Source organism: Falco rusticolus, chromosome 1 (genome assembly GCF_015220075.1).
Source record: "Falco rusticolus isolate bFalRus1 chromosome 1, bFalRus1.pri, whole genome shotgun sequence".
NCBI classification, from domain to species: domain Eukaryota; kingdom Metazoa; phylum Chordata; class Aves; order Falconiformes; family Falconidae; genus Falco; species Falco rusticolus.
This window is the reverse complement of record NC_051187.1, coordinates 120,394,821-120,415,381: the sequence shown is the minus strand read 5'-3', so window position 1 is coordinate 120,415,381 and position 20,561 is coordinate 120,394,821. Positions and strand designations below refer to the sequence as shown.

The 20,561-nt window shown below is 37.8% G+C and overlaps 1 long non-coding RNA gene across 1 annotated transcript; it reads right to left on the bottom strand.

The window, feature by feature from the left end:
• Positions 1-5,380: 5,380 nt before the first annotated feature.
• On the bottom strand, positions 5,381-19,800 carry LOC119155684. The gene is made up of 3 exons (XR_005106802.1): positions 19,720-19,800; positions 11,167-11,366; positions 5,381-7,130 (listed from the first exon to the last, which is right to left on the bottom strand). It is a non-coding gene; the product is annotated as an uncharacterized LOC119155684 (long non-coding RNA).
• Positions 19,801-20,561: the final 761 nt, after the last annotated feature.

The window sequence follows — 20,561 nt, the reverse complement described above, 5'->3', positions numbered from 1 at the left end:
GGTGCATGTGCATGCTCATAGATTCAGTCTGCTGTGATGGGTTTAGTGAATAATTCCAATTATCTGCTATCCAGGCACTGACTGACGTTGTACCCACGTGTTACCAAAAGTCACCATTGCAGCTATCTTAAGCAGACACGTTTCCTGACAAAGCATTTCAATAGGGTTCCTCATGACTGAATTACTTTTCGAAATGAGTCAGGCGTCGTGAAATAAGGTCTGTTCAATGTGAGTCAACTGGACCTTGATACTTTCTGGTTATGTTTTGCCAATTTAGCTTATTCTGGTTCATACTCTACTCTGGAATTAGTTCTTTTTCTGTTAGCTAAGTACCACCTCAGGTACTGCCATGAAATGGCAGAATTAAACCCTAGAAATAAGCAAGAATGTGGTGGGTTTGGACTAACTTCTCTGTTATTTCTTTACCAGTCAGTGGTGAGTAAGAGGGACTTCAGAAAGTGAGTAAGATGAGCTGCCTAACCAGAGTTTGTTGAATACTCCATAACATCGAGCAAGGTGAGGAGTATCCTGTAGATCCTCACAGTGTCAGATTGCATAACCTGGGAGATAAATACACCCTGACTTAATGCCATTAACACCGCTGCTCACTCTGATTAATCCCAGCTGCATTTGTCACATTAAAGCAATAGAAACTAACTTACTAAAAATTTAAGTAGGGTGTTTAAGAGCTTTATTGAAAGCAATTAAGGAAAATAATTAAATCCAAATATGAAAAAGTAAGTAAAAATCTTAGCCTCTAATTACCAAAACCTAAGTAATTAAAATCTTTGGCTTAAAATATACTTCTAGGTGGTGGGTTGGTTTTCTTTTTGGTGGCTTTTCTTTTTTTATTTCCTTACAATAATTTATTCAAAACTATATTCATAATTATTAATGGATCAAAGTGATCCATTTGCTGGCAGAGGGACTCTATAACAGCTTTCTTCTCTCATGCTTTTACAATGCCTGGCTGAATTGAGCTCCTACATCCTTATTTGTGTTGTCAGTGGCACAGATTTGTTCTAACTTATCTTATCAGTTTATCATTTTTGGTTGTCATATTTTAAAACCTCTTATTTATTATTGTAGTTTACGTGTTCTTAGAACCCATAATAAAGAGGAACATTTGGTGATGTTGGGCTTATTGAGAAAATAGATATGATCTAAAAAAACATAACTCTGGTTTTAAGAGAAAAACAACCTGGGAGTGAAGAAAAGCAAACTGTTCGAAAAGGAATGCATAACTGAGAGGGCCATTTGGTGATCTTGGGTTTAATTAGGAAATAGAGCGTTACAGTTTGTTTTGAACTCAACATCCAATGGCTACCATCTCTATAGAAAAGCAGAGTTATTAGATATTGACCAAAACCCATAGCTATTTATTTATGTTTATTGCTTTTCATCTCATTTTTAAGGTGCCCTTAGATTTGGAAGGCTGACTGAGGATAGCAAAAGTTTCAAAACAATGAGTACCGAATGCATTAAGTATCTAGCTGAGGTCTTCACACTAGCTTCACAGTGAGAGCCAAAAAACAATTATTCAAATCGCATTGCTTTTACAGAAAATCTTACTGAATGGCAAGCACTGCTTATTTCTGGGAATTGAAGCATTTTCTATTACGAGTTCTCAAGAAGTGTATCATAAAATACCAAACACATGCCATTAATATTCATGTGGGGCTAACAAACAACTCTAATAATATCTGAATTCATTAAACTTTTCATTCCAAAAACTATTTATCATACAGACCTCTTGCGTCATGAGATCGCTTGTTTCAAATGAATACAGAAAACTTCCTTCTCCAAGGAACAAGTCTCCAGCTATTACTGTGTTTTTTTCACGTAGCGGAGAGAGAGATTAAATGGAAAAACAAGATGTTTCACGTGCTTGATAGAAGTTTCTAACATGCCAGGATGCCAAAAGAAAATATACCTTTTTGAGTAAATGGTATGGAGAAACTCAGTTGTCTACAGAGGGCAATATGAGAAAACCAGCTTCTTGTCTTGTGGCTCGTGACTGATAATAGGTTCTATACTCAAATAATCTTTTATATTGTGTGTTCTAGATCACTTTAAAGCTCTAAACAAATAAATACTACTCATATGGTTAATGAAATGCAATTATTATTTTTTTTCCAATAGTCCTTTTCTGTATTACCCTCTCTTTTTCCTTAGAAGTCAGTTGTAGCGAACAGATGGCGAGTGAATCGATGATAAGGTTTTACAACCACCGCATGAGTATTTTCTCTAATCTCTTAAAACAAATAAGTTCCAGTATAAATCCTCAAGGCAATGCATACATACACACACACATATATAAACATACACATATAAATATATGCATTAATATATATAAAAGTAGATATCCATTATCAAGAAGTTTCTATAGAATGCAATGGGGATGAGGTCTGCAGAGTTATGTAGAACTCCTTTTAAACTGTTCAAATAGTAATAATGGTGAATACTTTTAATATGATTTTTTTAAAAAATTCTTTAGACTCTTACAATACACTTTTTTGGTAACTTACTACCTTCCATATGAGGTTCAACAGAAGAACAGAAAAAACCAGTAATTTCTTCTTTGGTTTATTTTTAATTATTTTTTTTTAAGGGATGACACTTTCTTATATAGATCTACTTTTTAATTCACCAGTGCAATGATATAATGCCCTTTTTTACTAGCATATCTATAATTGGTATTAAAATGAATGTTTAAATGTAGTCTGTAGCACTATTAAAGTCATAAATTTTAAGCAACTTAAAGGGTTGGAACTGTCATGACTATAGCTGAGAAAATAATTAGAAATATTAGTCACAAATTATTGTTTCAGTAGATTCTTAAGTGATTCATTGTCACAGCCCTACTTGTAATCATCCATGCTAATTCAATTTGTTTACATGAATCCTGGAAAGTGACTACTTTTCAGAAAATCATTCATGTATACAGATCATTTCAACTTCAACTAAATTCATACTCCAGTTCAGGTATTTTCATAATTCTTTTGGAAGCTACTCATTCTCTGCTTTTGAGGCTTAGGATACCACAATTGCACTCTATGAAACATGAAGAATAAAGAAGGAAAACCCATGAAAACCCACAAACATCCCGTTTCGCAGCTGAAGCTCCTTCTGAGTCTCACCTCAGTGCTTCATTAAGCAACTCCAGCCAGAGCTGTCCTGGTTTCAGGGCTCAGATTGCCTGGTGAGCCCGTTCAGCTGCCTGGAGCTGGGAATATCTTTGGACATTAAGATTCAAGTGGCTTAGACATAGCAGTGCTCATCAATCCAGTAGTTAGATATTTACAGGTGGGGAGCTCCTCAGAGAGTGCTGGCAGATGCCTGCCTCTTTTGAGGCATATTAACATGTAAATGTTAATAAATGTTTCGGCTTGCATTGCAACGTCTGCCTGACGAACTGGCACAGTTAATGCTGTGGTTTGAACTAAGATATAGTTATCATCCTTTTGGGGGCTATATTTTCCTGAGCCATCTATTTAGTGAAATGAAAAGCTACATCTTCATTTGCTGTAACATAATACAGACACTGTTAAAGTAAAGAGAAGACCTATACCAACTTCTGCAAGCAGAAGCAAACTGCAGTTTCAGATTTCAACATTGCTTCCCTGATGCCAAAAGGACCACTTCTGGTTTTAGACCAGCTGATATAAAATCACCACTGTGAAACTTATCTACTTTTTAAAGAATGCCCTTGAAAATGTAGTACTTTGATTCTGTTTGGAAAATTGCAAGGGATTTTCTTCAGGGTGCAGTTTTATGACTGAAACAAGTGTTGCATTAAAGATATAAGCAGGAATAATTTTCAAACAACCTATCTTTAAAACAATTCTACCGTCTTTTGTGTTGAACTCGTCACATAAAGTGTTTGGCTAAACCTGTCCTACCCAAGAATCTGTGTTGGTTTAAACCTAAAAATATGTTTTTGTTATTTTTCTAAGAGCAATTATTAATAGTGCAAACTCCTATCCCATTAAACAGAAGTGAAGGAAGAAAGCATGAGTCAAGAGCTATTAAAAAGCAACATTTAAACTGTTTGAGCATGAAAAAGTTAGAGGCTCCCTGTTTTATTGACTGGTCTGTATTACGCTTACATATACATTGATATGTTAAACCTGTTCACAGGCATTGCAGAAGTAGTTGTTATTTATATATATATTTGCTCCTAAGACATTATTTTATATTTTATTGAAGATGCTTTAGTTTAAAATTGTCTTATAAAACTCTGTATTATGGACTTATAAAATAGCAGGAAAAACATTCTTCTCAATGTAACTTGATAAACTGTAACATGTTTTGAACTACAAGCAATTTTGCAAGGTTGGGGGGGAAGGGTGTCTTAGTGAAAAAAAAAAACCACCAACATCTTTTATTTATAGGCTTCTGCTACAACATTCTACTGTATTTACTATTTCTGGTAAATAGTAGCTTCAGTAATTTTTCATGGTACGTCTTGCTTGCAAATGCACCGACCAGGGATGGGAGGGTGGCAAGCCTTTCTTAAAGCATGTGACTAGATAGCAAGTTGGGAAGGTAGATTGCAATCCACCCGCATGAACAGTATTATTGTACAAATAGAGGGTACCAATGAAATTACAGGTTATTATTTTGAAGAATTAAACATCTTAATATCTAAATAACTGCTTTTGGTTTTAAAGAAAACTCTGCAACTGCTCTTCTGACTCGTATTTGCTGCATATTTTTTTCAGCCTAAAAATTAGGTTGCCAAGCCAGTTTTAGGCAATAATGTTTAGGGTTTTTTCCTAAGCAGAGGTTCATTCTTGCTAGACTTGCTAGTGTTCCTGGAAATTGTATATTGATCTGTGTTAGAAATTTAAATAGAAATTAATAATATGAAAATATAAATACCTGCTAAATGTATACCTACACACGTACCTGTGTATGCCTCTGTGTGTACCTGATTTACTACAGCAAACTGTATATACCAGAGTAAGAGCAAGATGTTGATAGTCTGTTACTCTTAGATACTGGTTTTCTGCTACAATAATTCAGACTAAATTAATTTAAAGAATATTTTACTGATTTCAAGAAGATAATTTAAGACATACCATATTTTAATATTCTCAAAGACATTCTTAATCTTTTTATTCCTAGCTTATTACTTCTTAGTGTTTCACAAAATAAATTCTACTCCATTCTTTGCTCAGATTTGGGTTTGGGGTTTTTTTTTTGACAATGTAATACAACCATTATTTTTAATTTAAAAAAGAATAAAAGACATTTCCTGACACAGGATTTTCCTTTTAATTCTTCCCTTTTCCACATAATGTCTGCTCTTACAGATGTAGAAATTACTATCAGTACATGTTCAGGTCTGAATAGGGACTTTGCTGATGAGGGTAATAATAAGACTAATGAGAGAAAGAATCCCTACTAAGAGAGCATTTTACAGTTTGATAATATTGTTCAGATGTTGAACTAGTTTCATCTCTGGAATAACTTTTCCTTTTTCACTGTTACTACATCAGGAAACTTGATCCCTGATGCAATTCTTTTATGCCTTAGTTAATAAAGCTTCACAACTTTCTTTTTATGTATCTATAGTAACTTCTTCTTTGCACAGGTATAAATAATCTCCAACCTTGTGTCCCCTTTTGTTTATAACTGCAGGAACACTTGTTTAGCAATTTTGCAGTGTCACTTCAAATGCTGCATTGTGATTTTAAAGGAACAAGTAGCAATGAAACCCTCCATTTCTGAATGTTAGATGTGAAGTTGTTCTTATCAAGAGCTTGCATTTTTTTTTTCCCCTTGGCTGTCATATACTACTGGTTTCTTAGGACCAGTGGATCATGGGGAGACAAGACAACAGAGTTTTATGTGCAGTTTTGGACCTTCGTAATGCCTGAGCAGTTAGTCCCTGAAAGGACCCCAGATTTTGATGGACCTGTATCACCTTTACTGAAAGCAATGCACCCTCACTGCAAAGGTGGCCAGCAACTCCCTGGGCTGAATTAGGCAAAGCATTGCCAATAGGTCAAGGGGAGGTTGAACGTTACCTTCTGCTCGGTCCTACTGAGACACATGGGAGTGCAGGGTCCACTGCTGGGCTCCCCAGTGCAGGAGAAAGAAGGACATACTGCAGCAAGTCCCACACAGGGCCACGGAGATGAGAAAGGGACAGGAGCATCTTCCCCATGAGAGGCTGGGAGAGCTGAGACTGATCAGCCTGGAGGAGAAGAGATTCAGGGAATCTCATCAATAAATATCTAATGGAGTTAAGAAGATAGACCCAAATTCTTCTTGCTGGTGCCCAGTGACAGGTCAAGAGGCAATCAGCACAAAGTGAAACATAGGAGGTTCCCTCTGAACATAAGAAAAAAAACCTTTTTTTACTGTGAGGGGGATCAAACAGTGGCACAGGTTTTCCAGTGAGATAGTATGGTCTCCGTCCTTGGAGATATTAAAAACCCAACTGGACAGGGTCCCAAGCAACCTGCTATAGCTGATCCTGCTTGAGCAGGGGGGTTGGACTAGGCAAACTCCAGTGGTGCCTGTCCACCTCAGCCACTTTGTGATTCTGCCATTCCGTAAAGAAAACTTGCCCAGGCCACAGACATTTGAAAGAGTAGCTTCCTCCCCGCACACACACCATCTGGCCTCATCAGTTCATCTCAGCCTTGACAGGATGGGATGGTCTCCAAGAGCAGGGTGCAGGAAGTCTCTTTTCTTGGAGATAACTGAGGCCTTCATCCTGCAAGTTCTTACACATTCGATAAACTATCACAGGAGATATTCCATTAAAGCTGGTATGTTACTGATGTGGTTAGAGCTCAAACATATGCAAATGTGTCCGGAAGATAAGGACTCTAAATAGCTTTTTCTTTGAGTTGTGTTGGTGTTTTTGGTGGTAGGAACGTTTAAGGGCTGGAATGCAGAAATTACCATCTCATTTCACTGTTCAGCAGCCATCAGATGACGATAACACTATCGCTCTGGTGAATCCATCACCGTTTCAAGCTCCTGTAACTTCAGCTATTTGAAAGCTTTAAGTTTCAGGTCAGCTGTAAATCTCCAGTTGAACAATCACCATCAGGTGTTGAAGAAACATGAGAAGGTTTCAAAGGCTCTGTGGTGCCAGGGCATCCGGCATACTGAAAGGAAAGGAGTACAGAGAAAAGCTCTGGACTTCCTGCCATTATTTAAAAAAGCCCTTCAACTGTCAAGTGTGAAAGAAGTAAGCTATTGTAATAGCCAGCACTCACCTCCCAGGGGGAAGAAATATTTCAGAGCTTCATTACATCTCCAGATATACAATTAGCTGAGCCCCCACTAAAATGCCTGCCATTCTTAATTTAGTCCTTCGAAGCCGTCAAAGCTGCAAATGATGTCAATGCTGCTTTTTCAAAAAAAATGGGGGGACACCCCCCCACCCCCAACAAATAGGAGTCCTTGGTTGTTAAAAAAAGTCACGACTATAAAGCATTGTAATTGTAAGATACATAATTTTGTGCATTCACTATAAATCAGCTTTCATGAGAGCACCTTATGATCATTGGATCCCTAAGCAGTGGCTGGAAGCAGTTAACCTATTCTACCTATTGCAGTGTTTCCGGACTTCAAATAGGAAATGAATCTGATATTTCATACACCTTTTTTTTTTTTTTTTTTTTTTTGGTATCTCAGTATCTAAGATATATGATAAAGGAAGGAAAATATAACTTCAGGAAATGGTGTCAAATATTATTTTGGGAACAAGGAAGACTTCTCCAACCATTTGAATGGTAGTAGCTCCTCTTAGACCCTGCTCGTACCTTTACAGTTTTCTGTTTGGTAGCGTGGAAGGCTAGACTGCAAGCCTTTCCAATACAGCATAAAAACTGCATATGAAAAATAGCCATTGGGCATTAGCCAAGATCAGACAAATTATGGGCAAAACAAGATATAGTACCCAAATATGATTCTTTTTAGTTACTCACAAAGAAGGGCCAGCTGGAGGCATGCAGAATTCCCCTTACTAGACAATGAGTAATTCTTGGTCTTGTGTGCCACTCTGGGCAACATTTAGAAATAATACAGGCGGTTAAGACAATATTTAGCCCATTTAGCTTTTTATGTATATGTTGGATATAAATGCCTCATTATTATGTCATTTTTTTTTCAGTTTCCATTGTTGTCATATCTAATTGCCTTATGACTTGTGGAAGCTAAATTAAAAGGATGATAGTATTTTTTCTCTTCATGAGGGTTTTTTTTTAACCTATTTGTTCTTTATAGAAAGTGAATCATGTGTAAGAGGAGACATGCCAATTATCGGCACAAACATGTCTTAGGGAAGATTTGTTTTTCTGTAGAGTTGCAAGTTCTAATTAAATTGCTTGCATGGAAAAAATATGTCAGTTTAAGTTCCAGATCAAGAAAAAATTACTGACTAGGTCCACCTCCTTCAGACATCAATGGTCCCCTGTTGTAAGAGATTTTCAGAAACTAAGAAGAGCATGAGACTGTAACAGTGTCAGTAAAGATTACCTGAATATGAAGAAGTCATCAGCTGTTATTTGATGATTTAAACAATCCATCAGCTAAAGATGCTTTATTTGCTATTACTCAGCTTTCCTTCAGCCACTTGCTAAGAATCCTGTCAATGTTTAGCATAGTTTGAAACACACTTTTTTTTAAAAAAAAACAACCCCTTCCACTGAAATTTTGCTGTTTGATGGCTCATGAATTATTCATATATTAAATTGTCACCTAAATTTAACTGCAAATTCTAAATTAATTGGAAAAAATTTACAACAGTGCCTGATATTCAGTTGTGCTGCTTAGCAGTGAAGCTAGACTAATTCAAAAACTCCTTTAAAAGAATTGTGGTATGTTTCCAAAAAAAAAAAAAAAAAAAAGAGTAAAAGCAAATCAGCCTGGTAGCTCTATGATATTAAGAGTTAAGCCACTGTTAAACAGATTTAAATTCACAAACTCCAGTTCTACCAACCATCACACGTGTTTACTTTAAACATGTCAGTAGTTCTATTGACTTTGGTGAGCCTTCTTGCATGGCTCAGAGGTACTGAAATATTGTATATTGTATACATGCCAGAGAGAAATTCTTACTGAGCTTTTTCTTTAAGCATGTGTCCTCCCATTTCTACTGATGTGCATGGAACAAAATCTGGGCAATTAATGATGGGAGGCATTGCTAAAAATCCTTGCTGCCAGCTGAAAGCAGTGATCACCCACTCAGAAACTTGAACAGAAATTCTGTTATAGTAGACAGGAGCATCTGCTGTCAAAATGAGCTTTTCTGCCAAGAAGGCTATAGAGCTGAGTAAAGAATAACCCAGCCTTTTTGTTCCACCTACAATTTCTCCTATTTATGAGCCTAATTCATTGTGATGTTTCGTGTTAATGGAAGTGTATTACCTTCTCTGTTTATAATAGATTCATAAATATTTGTATACAAATTTATATATATTAAACATAGGTAAAAACATACGTTTTCTTATGTCAAAATGGCATGCATGTGCTCTCCTCTATTTTCAAGGTAACGTGAAAATATTGGGCAATTTAACTGACTGAAACAATTTCAATCATGTCTGATTGAATGGCTGCCCACCTCTTCATGTGGAAATAAAGGCTTTTGTTAAAGTACAGATGAGTTACTTCACTTAAACCCTGTGAAAAAAAATAATTGATTTTGGCTGTGCATTTGTTCATTAGATCCAGATGTACCCTATTAACTGTCCATAGCTGGTTTTACTAATAAGTCATGCCTGAAGGATTTTGTTTTGCAAGATGGCAAGAGAAGAGTGCTCATTTGTCTTCTTCTTGTTGTTGTTTTTTTATCACAGTTCATGTTTTTGTTTTGTTTTGTTTTCTACTTAAGACCTCTTGGCAACGATAGTACAAAATATTTGGTTTTCAGAACAGAAGTGTATGTTGTACTGAGAGTCACAGCTAAAACATCTACAGCTTACAGAACAGAATGTGCAGACCCTGTGGATGGGAAAACTAAAAATGGACAAAATCAATTTCATAAATTGTTCAGCTGTTTTGTTAACACCTACCTAGTAGCTAAGGGAAAAAATTACATAGCTGTACATGTATTCTTTAATGCACATGCAAGAGCAGTCATTTTCCAGCCAGTCTGCAACTGCACTTAGTAGAAAACCCAAATGTCATCTCCTCCTCACTTTTATCTCCTATGCAAGATGGGACAGAGAGAGCCTTTTAATGAGTTTATGTTTTTTTCTAGCTGGGTGATATATAAAGGGAACTCGTCTATCCTGCTGTCCCACATCAATCCCAAACAGCATTAGCAATGTTGTCTGAGCCATCTGTCCATGTAAATACAGACTCATGTTAAGGATGTAAGGAACACTCACCTCCTGCAAAATGCTTTAAGCAAGTATTTCAAGGAATTCGTAGTCCTAGTGATAGCAGTAAGAGAGAAAGCTCTGCAACATCTTGCAGAATCAGACTTTATGTCAGTCTGTGCACATTAATTGTAATATATCTTGTCTTTACAATGATAAACTTTTTCAGAGGATGGAGGGGATTTTTCATAGAGGATACTAAAAAAACCCCTTATGTTTACAGCATTTTATACATGTATAGTAATATTACACATACACCATGTGGTTATGCAGTGTATTTATTACCCCAGTTTATTAAATAAAACCTGCCAGTTGGGATGCTTAGAAGGTACTGGACAGAATTATTCCTACTTCGCAACAGACAACACTGTGATTTTTCCTAATATACACAGTTTTTATGACAACCACCTGTGCTCCAACTGAATTCTTTTCCAGAGATGAAGTCATAATTGTAATGAAACCTTCTCTTCCCCTGGAAACATACATTTTTGAACTTTTTATGACATATTTACAGCTTTGGTGGTGTTTATTTTCCTCCTCTTTGTTGACTGTACAAACAGACCGTTAGTTTTTCACTCCCAGCAATTAATAGACCACTTAATGACCTCTCAAAGTATATAGAAGCCAATGCATATGACAACTGTTTCTACTCCCCTCCGTTTTTAAGGTCCCAAGACCCCCCTGCCCACATTCTGCCTGGAGACCCCAGTAGTATGAAAGTAGAATCTAAGCAAAAATTCTTGAGTTCCCATCTTCTCTTGGTGAAGGCCGTTGCACTTTGACACAACTAATTCTGTAGCATTAAAGCGGTCCTTACCAGCAGTCTTTGACTGGCAGTGCAGGTAGGCTGCATTTCCGTCATGATGTGATGTGAAGCTCTGCGTCTGGAGGTGAAATTCATCCTTGTAGTCACATGTAAAATCTAGGCAGCATCAACAACGTTCTGTGTAGATCCTGGATGGCCTTGCTTGAATCAGGTGGCTTAACGCTTCCTCCGGTTGCCATGCCATGCTTACACTGCAAAAAACAAAGCTGCTGCCACATTGTTTCATGTATAGAATATATATCATGTATAGAGTGAGGTTTTCGTGTTGGTGAGCGTTGTGGTTTAACTCCAGCCAGCATTTAAGTACCATGCAGCCACTCACTCACCAGGACAATGCGAAAGACTAGTTTTCAGTCACAATGGCTCATGTTTCATGCTTTTTAATGAGAATCCATACCAAAGAGGATGGAGTTGCTTTAGACATAATTTAGAAGCTTTCAGATGGCATAAATTATGGCAAATTCAAGTAGTCTGAAGAACAAAGCTCTTATCCAGAACCGCCAAATGACCATATGCTCTGGCCTCACTCCTCTCCATGCCTTTCCTGACAGTAGGACGATGCATATGCTAAGGAGAAAAGACTCTTCTGAAAGCAGCCTTACAAAAGTAGCCTCAAATCTCCTTCCCAGAGAGTCCTCTCATGACTTCTGCATTGTTTTTTTCACAAAGCCCATCACACTGGGGATTAACAGTAGGCAAAGACTGCACACATGCAGCTGTGAGAGAAAGGGAGTGAAGCAGGTTAGGCTGCAAGTATATCTTGCAAAAAGTGAGCACCATGAACCCAGTCTGCCTTGCTATAAAAAAAAAAAAAAAGGTAAAATACTTCATTGTAATCAAGGTTGTCCATGAGAGAAGGAGCAGAGATGTATGGGAAATTTAATATATTACAAAAAGGAGAGTAGTCTGCTTTGCGTAAGTTGGCTAAAGCTAAAGATATTAATACAGCAATATTTTCTGATGGAAAATTCTTCTGTCTTATCCTTTTCTGAACTTTTTGATTAAAACAGTACAAAGAAATAAAAGTATGTTAACTTGCTGAGACCATTGGCAAAAGAGCTATTTTTGCTGAGAACAATAACATGCTCCTAGTATGCATTTATGTTTTAGAACTGCTAAACTGTCTTTGTAAAAATAACAGGTGTTAACTACTCCCACAGCTTACGTCAAATAGTCTGATAGGTATAAGCTACTAACAGGTGCCCAGATTGCTCAGGAAGCATGGTTGGTATATCAAACAAGAGTAATTGGTTTAATTCTTTAGAAACAGCAATATTAGGCAGGGCAAAGAAAAGCAAATCTTAGCTAGATGTCATGTGGTTTATCTTTCACGATTTGCTGAGTTCTTCAGCTCTACCATCCATGCACGGACAGTTGGTTTTGGCTGTCCTACTTCAAGCTGTAGTTTGGCCTCCACCTTGATTTTCAGGGATTTTGACATGTCATTGTTTATCACCCTACTTTATGCAGCAAGGAAACATATTTACAGCCTCCTGACCCTTTGCATTGTGTCTCTAAGTATAACATATAAATTTACGTGCATACCAAGAATCCCTGTGCATCTAGTGAAATCCACATGCAACTTTCTGTGCCCATATTCCATCATATTTTTACATGAACACATGGCTTTTATAACAGATCCTGCTCATAATTTGAGGCCCTCCTTTTTCTGTGATCCAGCCATGGGATTGATTTTTCATTAATAGGGCCCTAAGACTTTACACTTGACTTTGGAAAAAGAGCAGGCACTGGTGCCAAGTTTTCAACTCTGCGCTCATTATAATGCAGTCTATTGTGTCACACGTGTTCAAAAATGTAGTTCCGGGAGAAAGCAGAGTCCAGATCCTCAAATGGGCCTGGTGGGCAGCAGGCTTTGCTGTGCGTTTGACAGCAGTGGTCCTGGGCACATCACTGGGGATAAGTGATGGCTCAGAGCTGATCTGTCATTGTGCAAGAAGTGGAACTTTGAGGATTTCTTCACCCAAATAAGTAGCATGCTTCCATGCACACGTGCTTTGGCAAAGTGCCTGTCTTAATCATTTAGCACAAAGAACTTGCTTTTTTGTCTCAGGTTTCGTTCAGCTGTCTTCTAACTCCTTTCATTGCAAAAGACCCCTACCCATCAATGCCCAGTCCTAGTAGAAAGGCACATCCCTGTACCAGGAGTGCCCTTACTTTTCATTTCAAATAGACCTGCATGTACTGTAATTCAAAGAAAACAGGAAAATGGGGAATACTGCCAAGTTACTACTGCAAATACCCTGATTTGTCGTTACCTTCCATCACAGAACCCTTTGACCTCCAGAGAAACATCAATAAAGTATGTTATCAAGTGCATCCCATTTTCATGAAGCACCCGTGTTCATCTTCAACATTAGGTAGGTATCGATACACCTTTGTGAAAACCCTGTGATCTATCGTTTCAGGCTAAGTAACAGACAAATGTTCTTACAGAGGAGAATTGAATTATGGAGAGTTAGGAAACAGATGGGAAATCTTTTGGAACAGCCAAGATTGTTTTTACCCAGGCTACCCTACAGTTACACTGCTCGCTGTTGTTTTAGATTAAACTATTCTATATAATTGAATAGAGTTAGACAGCTTTTTACAAGGTGGGTGTACTACGGAGCTTAGAGGATAGTCTGTGTAGTGCCCGAGACGTGGGACAGCATGAGATAAATAAACACTTTGATGATGAATTAGAAGGAAGGCCTATATCTCCTTTTAGGTACCTAATAAAGCTATGTCTGAGTTTTGTGACCATCCTTCTGCAATTATTTTGTGAGGAAAATGGTTTTAAGAGCACTTCTTCTTTATGTTTTGGAAAAAGGGTTGAACTGACGGCTCCCAAAGTTGAAATTAATTGCAAATCATAAAAAGTTTGGGCATTACACATTAAGGCTTTACTGCACCAACCTGTCAATGCTTTGAATCCTGTCCCAGAGGGAACATTCTTAGAAGTGAGAGAGTCAACATCTTGGATCTCCTTGGAGATGGTAGAGTGCCAATCAGTGTTAAGTGTGGCGATGGTTTATTTCACATATGCTCCCTAACTGCCAGCCAGCAACAAGGCCAAAGCCATTGACTTGTTTAATTCAACCTTTATTATCTGTTTGTCATTATATGCATTTACAAGGTATGCATCATTGCAGCATCTGGACACACTTTGCAATTACATGGACCAGAACTGACTCCACTGGCACTGTTAATATTGTTAAGCATTTATTATATTCCAGCGTTGTTTCTATTGTCTTATACACAGTCTGAAACTGCTGGAAAGACAGACTTTGTCCCAAGGAGCTTGAAGTACAGACAAGCAAATTTTTCCAAATAGTGCAACAAGGCATTATGGGCTTCAGTCCTAACTTTTAGCATTCATAAAACCATGATTCAAAGTAATGAATTTACTCTGTAAAGACCAAGGCCAAAAAAGACTCTGCCTTTGCATAAGGTTGGGAATGGAACTTTTCTTTTAATACTTACACAGCACTGAAAGAAGACCGTATGTCAGGTATCAGAAGTATCTCTCTGTAATGTATATTCTTTTAGAGAAGACAGACTTTGATAGGTACAACTAATAGATATTTCACTTTACCTCCAGGAGTTGCAGTTTATGTTTTTGAGTAGCTTCTGAGTTTCACATATTCTGAGAACTATGAAATTATACTGCCTGTAGCCATGTCATTATAGAACTCTGAAATCAAATGTGCACTGTTCCTAGCTAGCTAGGATCTAATTTCATGATTTTATTGAAAACTTACATCAGGACTTGCATCAGTTTCTGGTATTTCCCAGTGACTGTGGGGAATGCTCTACCTAAAATATTTCAGAGCGTTGGTTTGGCTGATGCACGCTGTGGGTGCAGATTAAGAAGGAAAGCAGAGATGTTGTTCTGTGTGCTAGAAAGAGAAGTAGAAAAGAAGTGAATGACTGTCAGATTTAGGATTTCAAGGCTGAAGTCAGGCAGCAGTGATGAGGGAGGGTCTTTATGAATGTACTTTAAAACTTCTGTTGAAGTGAACAAGCTTTATTAGATTGTATTGTTTCATGGTGTGTGATATCACTAGAAATCTTGGATGTGAGTATAAACTGATTTCTTTAAATTTTGAGAATAATTTTTTCCTTATGCGTTAGACATTTTTGACTGGATATCATCTTGGATTACACACATTTGGACATGTAACTAATTTTACACTCCTATACTTACATCCCAGTCAAGGACTTGTACATTGCAATTTTAGAGGCTCACATACAGCAGGAACTCACTGCTAAGGTTCATTTGCTGTCCTCAAAAAGCACTTAAATGTGTTCTCTTTAAGTATATTGGTATTTCTCACAATTCTCTTTAAGCCAAAACAAATAATATCTTTAGATTAAAAAGGAAAACAAAATTCAAACCTGCTGTGGTTTTCATTAACTTACAAGAATCTAGAATAAGGATACTGGAATTAAGCCAGTCCATAGGATGTGCTTTTGTCCTGTGAAATTTTCAGTTAATAGCGTGAATTGCTAATGTGAAGCTGATATTTGAGGCTGAAGCATGTTCTAATGCTATATTGTAACATCCTGAAAGAGAAAACTAGCAATAAAGCGGAAAAAGACAAGAGTATCTTCAAAAATGCTGTGCCCAGATTCCCAGGTCTCTGTTTACAATGAACAGAAACTCTGAAAGTTAATGAGTTGAACCAGCCAGACTGAGACTCTGTGGATACCCAGCAGGGCTGGTGTGTCCACCATAGGTTAACTGTGCCCAGTTAAGGAATCGGAATTAGCTCTTCTGAGCCCCGTTTCCAGGCATCTCCCATTGCCAGTAAAGGCTTCTGGTGCAACTTGCATCACATCAAGAAGCAGGTCCAAAATAGGTCCCACCACTGGCCTTTTGAGCTCTGAAGCTATGTTTCTCCTGAGTCTAGACTACTAGCTCGAATACTAGAGATGCGCAGAAGTAAATCTGGCAGCCAGTGTGCCCCAGGTTTCCTCTATCCTTACTCTGGCCTGCATTGTGAAAGAAAGCTTATGGTAATGTAGCAATTCCAAAATTCAGAGGCCTGGGGCTTCTTCTTCAGTTAGGTGCAGAAGAGGCTCCCATTTATCTCCTATTGAAAACAGATTCCCAAACATCTCTACAAGCGTTTGGAGGGACATGGATTATCTCCCCCCCTTGTAGTACTTGCTCTCTACAGGGCTCGGGTTCTTGAATTGCTTTTGAAGATAGTAACAAAGAGCTGTGATTTGCCTTACTTTCATTGTCACTTTAAACACAAGAAATAATCTGCACAGAGGGTGAGAAGGCTGGTCCTTTTTCTAATAGCTCTTTTCTCATGCCAAAGAAACATACACATGGCTGAATCTCTTCAAACTCTGCTTAAAAAAAGCCCCATCAGTTACATAAAATTGATGTCCACCATAGAAACCCCTGTGTGTACTTATGCTTAGGATAAGTCTTGTTAGTAATGTCTACCTGAGAATAACAGGAAAAAAATTAAATGGATGTGCAAGTCCGCTGTTTTGTGTCACATAATATGAATACACACACAGGTACACATACACATTTACAACCATATGAGACTTTCAAAGGCTCAGTTAAACGAGCATAATTCTGCATAACCTAGCAAAACTTTTGGATACATTCTGCTTTCCAGAAAGCCAGCTGACTCTGGTATTTTGTTAGTGGGAAGTGACTGCAAGTAGGGGATTTGAATAAATATTTATTTATGTACAGTTATGTCATCTGCTGGATGCTCCATTATTTTTCTGGCAAAAGGACTGATTAAGTGGAAAGAGTAAAATGCATGAATGAATGCATGACCTGTCACTATTTTGTTTTTCTTACAGTGAAACAACCGTGCAGCGGCACAGAAACCCTCACCCACAACATGCAAATGTCCCACAGGGCCTTGGTCTTACCATTGCCAGACATATGTCCCCTATCTTACTATTTTCTCAAAAATGAATTAAGCTGAAATAGCTCATTTTATTTATCTATAAATTTATAAATATATATGATTTTTTTCACAAATGCACTCTCCTTATTAAATGTACTCTAAAAATTGGGAAAAAATGTGTTGTTTATTAAAGTCATGTTTTGTTACTAACATTTTGCAAGAGTTCAGAATACACAGAGCACTCCTTTTTAAGGAGGTGCTGTAATTTTGGAAAGCAACGTATGCCCCATTTGAAGCCTGGGTTGCTATGGCAAATTGGAATTTCAGTTCAATGTTGAAATAATAACATAAAATTGTGTGCAAATGGCTAGGGTGAAGGTTAAGTAAGCCTCCCAAGCACTCCTAACTTGGGGCAAGGCGGGGTTTTTTCTGTCAAGCCTTACAATTCCCACGACTATTTCCCATACAGCCTCCGTGTGTATCACGTGCCCTTTTACCTGCACTGTCGTACTCTTGGTTGTTCTCAACTTCTTGACTCATGGACTGTTTCTGGATAAGCAACAGAGGAAGAGTCTTGGGCCTTGATATGGATTAGTTTTATGAAGAGGTAGACTCCAGACACGGTCCAAACCAGCTGAATACTCTCAGGTACTACCTAATACCTCTGTACGTAGTCAAGTAACTGCTCTCCCCGGGTACATGATATAGGTGAGTGCTGTGGGGTAGAAGCACTCCAAAACCCATCAGCTCCAGTAAAACCAGAGCTACTAACAACACAGCCAGCCTGCTCTACCTTCTTAGAAATTTACCGTTTGGGCCAAGCACATGTCACTTTCAACTGAGAAGAGACTTGTGGTGTTTAAAAAACAATTAGTAATACTAAAAGAGATCTCCAAGGACATTAACTTATTTACTCTTCTTGTACTATAGGTCAGCTTGTTTCAGCGTGCATATTTTTTTGTTTCTCTGTCAATATTTAGCACATGTCAGAGACAACAAGGATGGTTTGCAGATAGTGTCATATTCATAGAATAATGAAAAAAATGTGCGCTATTGTACGGCAAATATACATATTCTCTGAAGAGGGAATAGATCATGCTAATCACTGTTGCCCTGCCTGCAAGATGTCAGAGATCAGAAGGCAGAAATTTGAAAAAACTGTGGCTCTGGGTCTCCAGTGCATTCACCCCTGTGGGCTTCTGTGCTCCTTTCATACACGCAGTTACTTTATACTAACAGCTCGAAGGTAGACAAGGAAGAAACATTTTTTGTAAAACATAAAAGAATTTAAGTTACCAACAGATTATAAGAATAAAACCAGAAAATCACACATCAGCAAAAATAATTCTAAGCAAGCAGAGAAATTAATTAGCTTATCTAATTTACTGATTTCCAAGGCTGAGATCACTTCATACACTTCTGTGCAGCCAGAAGACTGAGACTGAAGGGCTCTTGTCGGGAGATAATGATGGGAAACACTAGGTTACATTCTTTGCTCCCACTGCTTTTCTCTTCCTCTCTCTCTCTCTGTCTTTTGGGGTTCTATTCCCAACAGGGACCTGGAGCTGCAGGGGCTCTTTCCCCGGCTGCTGAGCAAACAAGCAGTCACCTGGGGAAAGCTGCAAGGGATGGATGAGCCGAGTGCAGGGCTCAGCCTCCCATCCTCCCATCTGGCCCTATCATCTGAGTCGCCTGTGATCCTGCTCCTTCAGAGGGGTTTTCCAAGCTGAGTAAATAACGCAAACATTGGACACAGGCCTGCAGACGGTGGTAGCCCAGAATTTCTGTCTTTTGGGAATGACAATATTTGAAGACCGGTGTTTAAGGTATGCAGGAATGAAACATTTTATTTAACTATCACACATCTTGGACCATGTTTTTGAAACTGGCACTTCTGGAAGAATGAAATGTGAAATAAAAATTAAATTATCATTTCATGATCTTCCCACAGTTTTCATTTTCTCTCATATTTTACTCTGACACTGCTAGCCTGTATTAGCCAAGGCGAGGGGTGGGGGTGGGGGTGGAGTTTCTTCAAATAAAGGTAATGATTTTAATGGTTAAAATTAATTAAAAAAACTTAAATATCATGTGGCATGTAATTTAAAATACCATAACTTGCAAATTCTCTTTTTTTTTCTTTTTAATTGAAGTGCAATTATAATGCTACTTAATGCAGACTGAAATATGAGTTGTTTTCAGCCCTTGTTGTAACATTTTAAATATGAAGAAAATACACAGAAATAAGAAACACAATATATAATAATTTAGTCAATCTTCACAGTACAGATATTTTCCACCTGATTTTTTCTCAGAAACTTCTGCTGTCCTTTTGGTGTTTGTTTTTCAGGAAACAAAGTCCTTTCCAATTGCCAAACAACCCAGCACCAGTTACGCTGGGGATCTTTTCCCATCAAAAATTAGAAAGTGCTATTTCCCCTATCCTTCCTGCCCCACACTTTTGACAACACCAATTTATGTAAAGGAGAAAAACTGTATATGATCTGAATATTGCCTCGAGAAAAAAAAAAGAATAAAATGTTGGGCCATTTCCAGCTCTACTGTCTTGGAACAAGCCTTGCCATGAAAGCTCACACCACTGTGATTGCTATAAAAAAATTTCATCTTAATATTGTCAAGACCTTTCCTCAAATCTTACCGATTTCATGCCGGCTGTCATCTTTTCTTCAGTTACAATGTTTTTTAAATCTCTTCAGGTTTGACCACCTGCAGAAGCTGCTAGCTGTTGAAGCTGAGAAAAATAACAACACGTAGACTTTATTTCCCATGATTTAATTCCAAAAATCTTGCACATGTGCTTAATTTAAAGTATGTGTGTATTCTCACAGGAATCAATGGGAATACACAGATGACTAAAGGTAAGCAGATGTGTAAGTTGTAGGATCTGGGTCTGAAATTAAGACAAGCTTCAACAAGTGAAAGCTGCAACAGAAGGGGAAATCGAGGATGACAGAAGCAATAAACAGTAATAATATTGTGGAATCAATCTAAGACACATGTATATCATGACCATCATCACACCATATTTCATGTTTTAAAAATAAGTGTAAAAACGAATTCCCAATCACAAATCATTTTCTCTTCTTAAAGGGAGATACCTAGAGACATAGGACATAAGTCTTGAGAATGGACCCAAATAAGGACAAAGCAGATTTTCAGGTTGTTGAAAGACAGTGTTTCCAATAGCATGCTCACTCTACAATGTTGGACAAAAACACACCTCAAAATGTTACAGACATATCTCCATAGCAAAGATGTTATGAGAGCAAAGAGCAACAGGTTGAGAGATGACAAAAAAAAAAAATCAAGAAAAGGTGAAGGTGAGTTCATCTTTTGAAGCTGAGGACAAGAAGCAAGCTCCTTTAGCACTGCAAATGATGATTCAGTGGAGGGGTAATCCTAACTGTAGTGGCAAGGAAGGAAGATCATCTATGGCAGCTGTATTTGAATGAGCGTTAGATAAGAGAAGAAAATGTGACC